Source organism: Chrysochloris asiatica, unplaced genomic scaffold, assembly GCF_000296735.1.
Source record: "Chrysochloris asiatica unplaced genomic scaffold, ChrAsi1.0 scaffold00092, whole genome shotgun sequence".
In the NCBI taxonomy this organism is placed as follows: Eukaryota; Metazoa; Chordata; class Mammalia; order Afrosoricida; family Chrysochloridae; genus Chrysochloris; species Chrysochloris asiatica.
Window position 1 is genome coordinate 5,014,565 of NW_006408610.1, and position 12,781 is coordinate 5,027,345.

General features: G+C 39.2%; 1 protein-coding gene across 1 annotated transcript in view; it reads right to left on the minus strand.

Annotated features, from left to right (window-relative positions):
* Positions 1-12,781, minus strand: part of LOC102834847 (chromosome unknown open reading frame, human C15orf60) — a 154,806-nt gene that overhangs the window by 130,664 nt on the left and 11,361 nt on the right. The window lies entirely within an intron of this gene.

Below are 12,781 nucleotides of genomic sequence, written 5' to 3' on the forward strand. Positions count from 1 at the left end.
TGAACTATAGATCTGCAGTTCTGTAATCTCCTAGCTGGTGAATATATGGGGTACTAGGTAGACACACTGCACATACCCTCTGCAGCAAAGATATGAGAGCCAACCTATCAGCCACTCCTTTAGAGAAAAAGGAGGCTTTCTAATCCTGCAAAGATTTAAAAGCCACAGCCCAGGGTAAACTATGGCCCTGGGTGAACTACAACCTGGGAGAAACCCCGATATCCAAGCAAAACAAGAATTATGGAAGCATATTCAAAACTTCACACCTCAAGCTAGAAACCTGATCCCAGTAAAACGTTTTTTTGAAACTGTGAATTGTATAACTGTTCAAACAAAGAAACAAAAAGTCAGCCATGGAAAACCCTGTGGTGCACAATTCTACTCTGGCACTCACAGGACTGTCAAAATCAAAATAAACTTGATGGTATATGGGGGGAAAAAAAGATTCTATGATGGTTATGTGGGGCTGAAAGAGTCGGGGGGGGCGGAATTACTCATGGGCTAGAAGGCAGACCTGTGATATAGGCTACAGGACAGACAATATAAAAAAGAGGGAGGTTAGCAGAGGAAAAGACGAAGACAGCAGGAATGTAATAGTTAAGTGAATAGAAGTAAATGCTGCTAACTATTGGTACGTGGAGGGGACTGCAAACATACAATGAAGCAAAGTACATGATTTGTTCAACGTAAAACTGATGATCTGCTCTGTAAACCTTCGCTCAATGCACAATAAAAAGTTAAAAAGAGAACAGATTCAGTGCATTAGATATTAATGACCGAAGACCAGAATAGTTGTGGGATGACATCATACACAAATAAAGCAAAAGATCATAATTAGACAAGAAAGAAGGAAAAGACCAAACCGGATACCAGAAAAGACTCTGAAACTTGCTCTCCAAGTAGAGATGCTAAAGCAATTGGAAGAAATGAGGAAAAAGAGCTAAACAGAGAATTCAAAGGGCAGTTCAAGAACACAAAGTCAAGTATTATAAAGAAATGTGCATAAAAGAGCCCAAAGAGAAGAACACGCTCAGCATTTCTCAAGCTGTAGGAACTGAAAAAAAAAAAAACACTCAAGCCTTGACTTGCATTACTGAAGGATTCTATGGGCAGAATATTGAAAGACGCAAAAAGCATCTAAAGATGGAAGGAATACAGAGTCACTGTACTAAAAAGAAATGGTCAATGTTCAACCATTTCAAGAGATAGCATATAATCAAGATCCAATGGTACTGAAGGAAGAAGTCCAAGGTACACTAAAAGCATTGGCAAAGAACAAGGTTCCAGGAATTTATGGAATACAAAATTGAAATCTTTCAACAAACTGATGCAACACTGGAGGCACTCACTCATCTGCCAAGAAATATGGAAGACAGGGATGTGATTAACTGATTGGAAGAAATCCCTATGGTACACATTCAAAGAGAGGTGACCAACAGAATGTGGAAAGCACTGGACAGTAAAATTGATATCATATGCAAGTAAAGACAATTAAAAAATGGCTGCAATAGTACATTGACAGTTAACTGCCAGAGGTTCAAGTCAGATTCAGATGAGGACATGGTGCAATGGATATCATTGCTGACGTCAGATGAATCTTGGCTAAAATTAGAGAATACCAGAAAACTGTTTACCTGAGCTACGCAAAAGCTTTCCATTGTGTGGAGCATGAAAAGCTTTGGATAAGTTCGCAAAGAATGAGTTTTCCAGGATAATTGTGCTCATGAGGAATCTGTACCAACAAGGTCTTCCTCTTTTTCCACTGACCCTCCACTTTACCAAGCACAGTGTCTTTCTTCAGGGACTGGTCCCTCCTGATAATACATCTGAAGTATGAGAGGCAAAGTCTTGCCATCTGCTTCTAATTAGCAGTCTAGCTGTACTTCTTCAACACAGATTTGTTTGTTCCTCTGGCAGTCCACAGTACTTTTAATATTCTTCTCCAACACCATAACTCAAATGCATAAATTCTCCTATGATATTCATTATTCACTGTCCAACCCCCAACATGCACATGAAGCTATAACAAATATCATGGCTTGGGTCAGGTGCACCTTAGTCCTCAAACTGACATCTGTGCTCTTGAACACTTTAAAGAGATTTCATGCAGCAAATTTGCCTAATGCAAATACGTTGTTTGATTTATTGACTGCTGCTTCCATGCGTGTTGATAGTGGATCCAAGCAAACTGAAGTCCTTGACAACTTAATCTTTTCTCCATTTATCATGATGTTATTTTTTGGTCCAGTGATGAGGATTTTTGTTTTCTTGACATTGAGGTGCAACCCATACTGATGGCTGTGGTCTTTGATATTCATCAGTATTTTTAAGTTCTTTTTGCTTTCAGCAAGCAAGGTTGTATCATCTGCACATTGCAGGTTGTTAATGAGTCTTTCTCCAATCCCGATGCCACATTCTTCTTCATTTAATCCAGTGTCTCGGATTATTTGCTTAACATCCAGAGTGAATAAGTATGGTGAAAGAATACAACCCTGGCGCATACCTTTCCCAATTTTAAACCATTCAGCGTCCCCTTAGTCCATTTGAACGACTGCCTCTTGCTCTAGGTATCATTTCTTTATGAGCACAAAAATATCCATTCTCCGCAATGTTGTCCATAGTTTGTCATGATCCACACAGTGAAACACCTTCGCATAGTTAAAAAAGCACAGGTAAACATCTTTCTGGTTGGTATACACTGCTTTCAGCCAAGATCCATCTGACGTCAGCAAAGATAGTCCTTGTTCCACATTGTCATCTGAATCCGGCTTGAGCTTATGGCAGTTTCCTGGTAATGCACTCTGGCAGTCGTTTTTGAATTATACTGTAAATATTACAATCTCAGAAAGCCTACACAGGGTCAGTATGAGTCAGAATGAACTCAGTGGCGGTGGCAGTGTCATGGAGACACTAGGACCCCTGGTGGCACAGTGGTTAAAGTGTCTTGTTGTCAATCAAAATGTCAGTGATTTGAAGCCCCCAGCTGCTCCAGGGAGAAGCTATGGACCCTAGATAACTCTGTCCCATAAGTTTGTTAGGAGATGGAATCCACGCAACAGCAGTAAGTTTGGTTTTGGCTCTGGCCTGAAGGTAGACACTAAGAATACAAAGAGGGAAAAAACACTGTTAAGAGGATCCAAAGAATATTTTATTTTGAATCTACATTTTAAAGTTCATTTCGAGTATAAACTTCACATTTTATTTCTCATTTTCTAAGTTGTTGTTGTTGTTAGGTGCCATCGAGTCGGTACCGACCCATAGCAACCTTATGCACAGCAGAACGAAACACTGCCCGATCCTGGGCCAACCTCACTACTGTTGCCACGCTTGAGTCCATCGATGCTAGATTGGCCAATCTATCTCGTTGGGGGTCTTCCTCTTTTTCTCTGACCCTCCACCTTACCAAACATGGTATCCTTCTCCAGCGACTGGTCCCTCCTGACAACATGTCCCAAGTATGAGAGATGAAGTTTGGTCATCTTGGCCTCTAAGGAGCACTCTGGCTGCACTTCTTCCAAAATGGATCTTGTGGCAGCCCACAGCACTTTCAATATTCTCCTCCAATACTATAACTCAAAGGCATCAATTCTTCTACAGTCTTCCTTATTCACTGTCCAGCTTTTGCAAGCATATGAGGTTACTGAAAATACCATGGCTTGGGTCAGGCACACCTTAGTCCTCAAGCTGACATCTTTGCTCTTCAACACTTTAAAAAGGTCTTGTGCAGCAGATTTGCCTAAGTAGGGCAACAATTATTTAAGTTCCTCATAAAAATCAAAGGATAATTTCTTTTTGAAAGGAAAAAAAAACACACCTAAGAATGTATCAGGTTCAACCAAGTAACAGTATGTCTTAGAAATCCTTAGAATATGAAAAACATGGTAAATAAAAAGCAACAGCATCTTTTAAAATTATTCTTAAATTAGTAGACTAAGTTACATTCAGACATAAAATACAAGAAGTGGACCAATCTGTTAGTATGATCACCTTTTCAGAAAGACTGGGTTAACAGATGTAAAGAATTAAAATCAAGTTCAAGTTTGTATTTCATTTGCTCTCTCTATTTGAATGACAGATTGTTTAAATATTAGCCCTATTAATAACATGTTTACATATTCATTATGAACCTGGTTGCCTTACCCCATACTTCCATATTCATTTTATTAATACTATCTGTCTGCCCTTTTAATTGGTGGTCCTCTAAGCCCTTGCTTCTTCTAAGTGTGGTCCTCAGACTAGCAGCATCAGCATAACCTGGTAGTTTGTTAGAAATACCAAATCTCATTTTCCATATCAAACCTACTGAGCCAGAATTTGAATTTTTAACCAAGGCATAAGATGATTTTCTATGCACATTAAAATTTGAGAAGCATAGTTCTAGACCACTGATTTTGGGGGCCCACTTTGGCATACTTTTTATTACAGAGTTACAAATTTATTTGCATGCAAATTATGGTTCATTTACCATCAGATAATGACTTTGTAATCAAAATAGTTCAGGTCAGATAACTAAAACAAACCAATATATACATGTATATTAGACATTCTATCCATCATAATTTTTAGGTCTCAAACTTGATCTTATCTCTCAGGTAGGGCTTAAGTTTAGTAAGCCTTCTTATACTATTCACATTTGTCTCTGAAGTTGGCATTTTTTACCTCAGCATATGGCCATTAAGATGAGTCTTCTCTGTAATTAAATAGCCATATAGAACAGTATTAAGAAAATAGATTATCCCCATAACTTTAGAAAATGGTTTAACTCAGAGTAGATTCAACCAACATTGACCTTGAAAGTTCTCTAGAGAGAAAAACCAACCAGAATGACTCTTTTGTCCACAATATTTTTTTATGCTTTACCTAACATATATTTTTACTGCAGTCACCAGACATTTTCAAAATAAGAAATTCACAGGGACTCAAGAGGGCGCAGCTCAGCTCTTTAGATGGTTCACCTTTTCTTATTATTGCTGTACAATAGTCACAGCACCCATAAAATAGAACAAACCTTGATTTCTCTCTCAGTTTTCCAAAAAATGTTAGACCTAGGCTGAAACTGATCACAGCAGATAGGACGGTTTGGCACAAATTTAAAAGAAGGTACCAATGTTCAGTTTTCAAAAGCATTGCAAAAGACAACCTCATCTCTTGTCACTACAGTCATGGGCTTTATGCCAAACATTTGAAAACTTCTGTTCCTTATACGCAACTATAAAGAGCTTTGTAAAGAGAAGGAAAAATGTAATCAAAATCAAGTTCTCAGAACAAATGTTCATGACCTCTGGGTTGCAGAAGACTCTAAGAGTCCAGGTGCATTTGCACTACAGATTCCTTGGATGAAGGCGTTTAGGAGTCCTGGTGTGGCACTGTGGATTAATGCGCCAGACTGCAAAGCCCTTTAAACTGCCAAGGTTGGCGGTTCAAGCTCACCAGCTGTTCCTCAGAAACCCTATACAGGGTCGCTATGGGTCGGAATCAAATTGATGGCACTTAACAACAACAAGAGATGGCACCAAGGAACTTACTGGGGCAGTCTCAAAGATAAATATGTCCTCAAACATCCTGAGCTTCTTGTAAGACCTTATTATAAGTCCTACCACCTCTTTGTGAGTTTGTCCTCCTTATGGTGACTTGCATGTTGTTGCTGTGATGCTAACGGTATTTCAGATACCAGCAGCGTCACTAGGGAGAACAGATTTCAGCAGACTAGGAAGAAAGGCCTGGTGATCTACTTCTCAAAATCAGCCACTGAAAACTATGAATAACAACATACCATTCATTGTCTTATGTAGTTCTGAAAGATGAGCCCCTCAGGTTGGAATGCATTCAAAATATGCCTAGGAAGGAGCTGTCTCCCCAAAGTAGATGCAGAAGTAGCACAGCATCGTTTGCTGATGTGTCATAACTCGAAATGAGAAGTAATAGCTGCAAACATCCATCCATAGTCCCGACATGAAATGTGCAAATTATGAATCAAGTTTAACTGGAAGCCACCAAAAATGAAATGGAACAATGGGAGACCCATATCCTAAGCATTAATGAGGTGAAATGCACTGGTACTAACAATCATATGGTCAACTCTGCTCTGCGTGGAACAACAAACGGCGGAAGAATTGTATTGCATTCATGTTAAGTGGAACATTTCAAGATCCTAAAGTATAACACTGTCAGTGAGGTTAACATCCATCTGACCATAAGGAAGACTAGTTAATACAAATATTATTCTAATTTACCCACCAATCATGAATGTCAAAGTTGATGAAACTGAGCATTTTTATGACCTTTCATTTTCTTCATGATGGTACTTTGACTTTCATGGATTTGCTTTTTCTTCAGTTTCAAATTGAACTTGCACATGCTTAGTTGATGGTCTGTGCCACATTTGGTCCCTGGCTTGAGCTCCATTGTATCTTTCGATAGATACACTAGATCTGATTCCTATTTGTACTCATAAGATTGTGTTGTTGAAAAAACAGTATTTCTGATGAATAAACCCTTGGTCTTGCAAAACTCTATCATGAGACCTTTGGCATTGTTTCTATCACCAAGGCTGTATTTTCCAAGTACTGATCCTTCTTCTTTGTTTCTAACTTTTGCATTTCAAGCATCAATAATTACTAAGGCATCTTGATTGCGTAAAAAATCAATTTCAGATTGCATCAGGCTATGAAGTCAGACTGAGTAGAAATTATGGGATGAGGGATATCATTTTTGATATCAGAAGGACACTACTCAAAAATAAGAGAACATCAGAAAGATGCTTACTGGGTTTTATTGACTATGTAAAGGCATTTGACTCGGTGGATCATAACAAATTAAGCAAGCAATGGGAGTTCTGGAACACTTAATTGTTCATGGATCAAGAGACAATTGTTGGAACAGAATAAGGAGCTACTACCAGCGTAGTAAGGAGCTCTGGTAGTGTAGTGGTTCTGAATCGGGCTGCGAATCTGACGGTCAGCAGTTCAAAACTACCAGCTGTTCCGTGGGAGAAAGATGAGGTTTTCTGCTCCTGTAAAGATTTATAGCCTCGGAAACTCTGTACAGGGTTGCTATGAGTCGGAACCAACTTCATGGCACATCACAACAACCACAATCAGTGTAATGGTTACAAATCGGACTGTGAACCTCAAGGTCAGCAGTTCGAAACTACCAGCTGTTCTGCGGGAGAAAGATGAGGCTTTCTGCTCCAGTAAAGATTTACAGCCCCGGAAACCCTATACCGGGTCACTATGAGTCAGTTCCAACTCCACACACACAACCACCATCACCAGACACAACACCAGCCACTCCTGGAAACCCTAGACAGTCTTGCTATAAGTCAGAATCGACTTGACAGCACTTAACAACAACAAGGCTCAAAACTGGAACTGATGTGTGAGAGAGTTGTTGTCTTTTCACTCTATTCACTCTGCATGCTGGATAAATAATACAAGAAGCTGAACTAGATAAAGAAGACTGCAGCATTAGGATTGGAGGAAGATGAAAATGAAGAGGACTTGAAACACTTACTGGTGAAGATCGAAGACTACATACAGCCTTCAGTATGGATTAAACCTGAACACAAAGAAAATGGATATCCTCACAATGGGACCAATAAACAATGTCATGATAAATGAAGAAACTGAAGTTGTCAGTGATTTCAACAATCAGTGTCCATGGAGGTATCAGTCAAGAAATTAAACTGGGGAAAGGACTAGGGTAATCTGCTCTCCAAAAATGTCTTCACATTTTTTAAAAGCAAAGATGTCACTTTGATAACTAAGGGGCACCCAAACTAAACCATATTATTTTCAATCACCTTATAAGCATGTAAAAGTTATAGAACAAGGAAGACAGAAAAATTATTGATGTGTTCAAACTGTGGTACTGGTGAAGAATACTGAATACACTGTAGATTGCCAAAAGAACAAACAAATCAGTCTTAGGAGAAATACAATCAGAATGCTCCTCAGAAGTGAGGATGAGACTGACACTGACTTACTTTGGGTACAGCAGCAGGAAAGACCAATCACAAGAGAAGGGTGGCATGTTTGGTAAAGTAAAGCATAAGCAAAAATGAAGGATTTCTCAATGAGATGGAATGCTATAGTAGCTGCAACAATGAATTCAAACATAGCAACTATCATGAAGATGGTGCCGGACAGGACACTTAGTTCTGATATATTCAATGGGGCTTTCAAATATCTGTGGGGAAAAAGTCCATTATCTTTTAATTACATTTTTCGATGAACTTTTTGAAGTCCCCTTGTATAAGGTCACCATGAGTTGGAGCTGACTCTATGGCAAACAACAACAATGTCATAAATCAGTCATCCTTGAATTTAACTTTTTCTTCATCCTGTTTTGCATTTTCAGCCTCAGAATACAGAGTTCCACAAGAGTACAACTAGATATTTAATGCCTTTTTATCTGTGGTCCTACACCAGTCACTCCTCAGAAACCCTATACAGGGTCACTATGAGTCGGAACCCGCTCAACAGCATTTAACAACAACGAATAGCTGTAGTGTTCTGGGATTGGGTGACTAATTCATTATGCCCTATCTCCACTTCACATTCACAGTCAAGCATCACAGAAGAATCGTCTATGCATGCACACTGGCTCCACTTTCCCACCTACCAGCCAGTCTTCAGTCTATTCCTATCTGGCCTCCAACCCCTTCACTCCCTTGAAGCTTCTCTTAGTAAAGACTTGCTAAAAATCAATGAAGACCTTACTCATCATTTTTCTTTACTTTGTAGCATCATTCAATAAAGTCGATCATATCGTCTTCTTGAAATCATTCTCTTTAGCTTCAGTAGACCTGAATTCTCCAGGGTGCCTCCCAACTCTTTGTCTCTTAGCAGTCTTCTTTGAGGACTCTATCTCCTCTACCTGACCTACAAATAGCAGACTTGCTTAGGGTTGGTTCTGAAATTTCATACAATCCTAGGACTATAAATATCTCCTTCATGCTAATGACTCACACATTTACATCTCCAGTCCAGATCTTTCTTCAAGGTCCAGACCAGAATACCAAAAGAATTTTTCAACATCTCCATGTACTGTGTTTAAAATTTATGAAAAATTGGATGTTTCATAAATTCTAAACACAATAAAGTTTGGATCTTTCCTCCTGCTGACCCTCTTCCAGTATACTCCATCCCCCACTACCTAGCTAGCTGCTTCTGATACAAACCTAGAAGTCCTTTTCTTTCACCACTAATAAGCAATCAATTACCAAGTCACGTCACGTTGGCCTTCAAAATATAGCTGTAATATATCCAATCTCGCTATGTTTACTGCCATCCTCTGGGTCTAAGTCATGCTCAGATCTAATCTACAAAGAACTGCAATAGTGTACCCTAGGTGATCTTCCTGAATCCACTCATAGTCCCCACCAATTCTGTCACCATACTGTAGCCAGAGTGAGCTTTCAAATATGAAAACGTCCTGCTTAAAATCATTCAGTAGTTTCCTGTTGGTTTTAAACAATGTTCACAAGCTACCTCTCCAGACAGCCTCATCTCATGCAACCATCCCCTTTTCCTCTAAGCACTAGTCTTACAGGCTTTCCCTCCACACATGACACATGCAGAGGCTTTTCCCAGTGTTAGGCTTACATGTGTGGTGTTCTCTACCTGAAATGTTTTCTTCCCTTCTTTTACCCACTGCTGCCCCAAACACACACACACACATACCCTCCAAACCCCGTGTTCACATCCAAGAGTCAAAAAAGACTGAAAATAGTTGCTGTGAACCCATGATGTGAACAGATACCATGAGAAAAGAAGAAAAAAAGAACAAACCTTTATATGAAAGGACTTCAAAAGTTCATGGAACATTTCCATTATCTTCTAACTTCATTTTTACATGAACTTTTTGAAACTTCCTCAAATAACAAGGACATTGCTTTAGGTGATTTATTTTAACTTCTTCAATACTCCAAACAATTTTATGACATACGTATTGCTGATACCTCTATTTTAAGATCAAGTAAATAAGGCACAGAAAGATTAAGTAACTCAACCAAGATCAGAGAAATTCAATTGCAAAGCTAGGATTCCAATTGAGTCCTTCTATTTCTGTGTGAGGCGCCCTGGTAGCACGGTGGATTACAAATGAGCTAGGCTGCTAACCGTAAACATCAGCAGCTTGAATCTACCAGTTGCTCCATAAAGATGAGGCTTTCTACTCCCATAAAGATTTACAGCCTCAGAAACCCCATATAGGGTCACTGTGAGTCAGAACCAACTCAGTGGTAAACAACCACCACCCACTACCACTTCTGTGTGAGTATTTGATTGCTTAACAGCCTAACAACTTGACTATGGGCTTTACTCCTCCAATTTACAGTTATTTGGATAAATATTATATCTTTCTCTAGACTAAAAAAATAAGTTATGGTTGTTAGACGCTGCTGAGTTGGTTCCAACTCACAGTGACCCTATGTGCAACAGAACTAAATAATGCCTGCCTGGTCTGGCACCATTCTCACAATTGAGCTATGTAATTGTAGCTATAGGTCCAAAATCGGACAACATAATATACAGAAAGGGAGATGGTTTCGGTGAATAGACTGAGTAAAAAAATTAAGTGCTCAGCTTTAGAAATGTTTATTTTGAAATGCTGTTTGGACATCCATATAGAGCTAGCTATTCAACAGACAATCAAAGACGTAGTATCGGTGCTCAATGAAGATATCATGACCATATAGTTAGGAACCACCTAAATGGATAAAAGAGTCAAATGCTTAAAAAATGAAATAAACTTCTAAGGGTAAATGAAAGAGTGAAGTCCTCGTGTGGCACTGTTGGTTAATACGCTGGACTGCAAAGTCTACTTTGAACTGGGAGGCCGTGGTTCAAGTTCACAAGCTGCTTCTTGGAAACCCTATACAGGGTTGCTATGGGTTGAATCCAACTCGACGGCACTTAACAACAACAACAAATCAAGAGTGGAAAGAGCTAAGAACTGAGTCAAGAGGTATATTCACAACTACAGTTCTTACCTATTAAACTTCTTCTCCCAATAATGATGGGCAAGGTCACTGGGACCAACTTTCCCACTAAAGACAACAAAAAAGGTGTACAGAATATAAAACCCATATTTCAACATACTAAAAGACAGTAAAGAAGAGAATGCATTAAGATTGAGAAGCAATTAGAAATTCCTGGAAGTGAGTTAAGCATTTGAGATGGTGTCAATCCACAGGGAAGGATGAGAAACGGAGTTCTGCTTCCCACCACCTTGTGTGACTGGGGGGTGGGGGCGGGGGCAGAAATGCTGAAGTCCAGGATATCAAAGGAAAAACACTTATTTGGATTGCCCAGAAACTATCAAACCCTAAAATTAGATCAAAAAGATCTCGAATTGCTAGTGTCCCCAGACACCTGGCCCCCCAAAACAACTCAAATTCTCTCAGAGGAGGATAATGATATTTTCAGTCTTAACATATTTCTATAAATAATTTGTAAAGTGCAACATCCAGCAAACAGTTAAAAATAAACAGACACAAAAATACATGACAATACAAATGAGAATTAGAAGAAATGGCAGAAACCAGAAACCAATCTAAAGGAACACTTGTCATTGTTGTTAGGTACCAACTCATGGTAACCCTATACACAACAGAACGAAACATGCCTACTCTTGCACACTGCTCACAACTGCTATGTTTGAGCCCATTGTTGCGGCCTTCCTGTTTTTCACGGACATTCCACTTTTCTAAGCACGATATCCTTCTCCAGGGAATGGTCCCTCCTGATAATGCATCCAAAGTATGGAGACAAGGTCTCACTATCCTTGCTTCTAAAGAGCATTCTGGCTTTTCTTTTTGCAACACAGATTCGTTTGTTCTTCTGGCAGTTCATCGCACTTTCAAGTATTCTTCATGAACACCATAATCCAAATCCATCAAATTCTTCTATGGTCTTCCATACTCACTATTCAACTTCATTATGCATATGAGGCAACTGAAAATACTATGACTTGGGTCAGGTGCACCTTAGTCCTCAAACTGACATCTGTGCTCTTGAACACTTTAAAAAGGACTTTTGCAGCAGATTTGCATAATACAATGTTGTTTGATTTCTTGACTGCTGCTTCCCTGAGCACTGATTGTGGATGCAAGCAAACTGAAATCTTTGGCAACTTCCATCTTTTCTCCATTTATCACAATGTTATTTATTGGTCCAGTAGTGAGGATTTTTGTTTTCTTTACATTGAGTGACAATCCACATTGAAGGTTGTAGTCTTTGATCCTCATTAGTAAACATTTTAAGTCCTTTTCACTTTCAGCAAGCAAAGTTGTGTCATCCACATATTGCAGGTTGTTAAGCATTTTCCTCCAATCCTGATGCCACGTTCTTTTTCGTATAATTCTGCTTCTCAGATGATTTGCTCAGCACACAGATTGAATAAGTATGGTGAACTGATACACACCTTTCCTGGTTTTAAACATACAGAATCCCCTTGTTTTGTTTGACCAACTGCTTCTTGGTCTACATATAGATTCTTCATGAGCACAAGTACCTATTCTTTGCCATGTTATCCATAGCTTGTCATGATCCACACAGTCAGAAGCCTTTGCATTGTCAATAAAGCTCAGGTAAACAGCTTTCTGGTATTCTCTGCTTTCAGCCAAGATCCATCAGTTGTCAGTAGTAATATCCCTCGTTCCACGTCCTCATCTGAGTCTGGCTTGAATCTCTGGCAGTTTCCTGTCAATGTACTGTTGCAGCTGTTATTGAAGTATCTTTAGCAAAATTTTACTTGCATATGATATTAATGATATTGT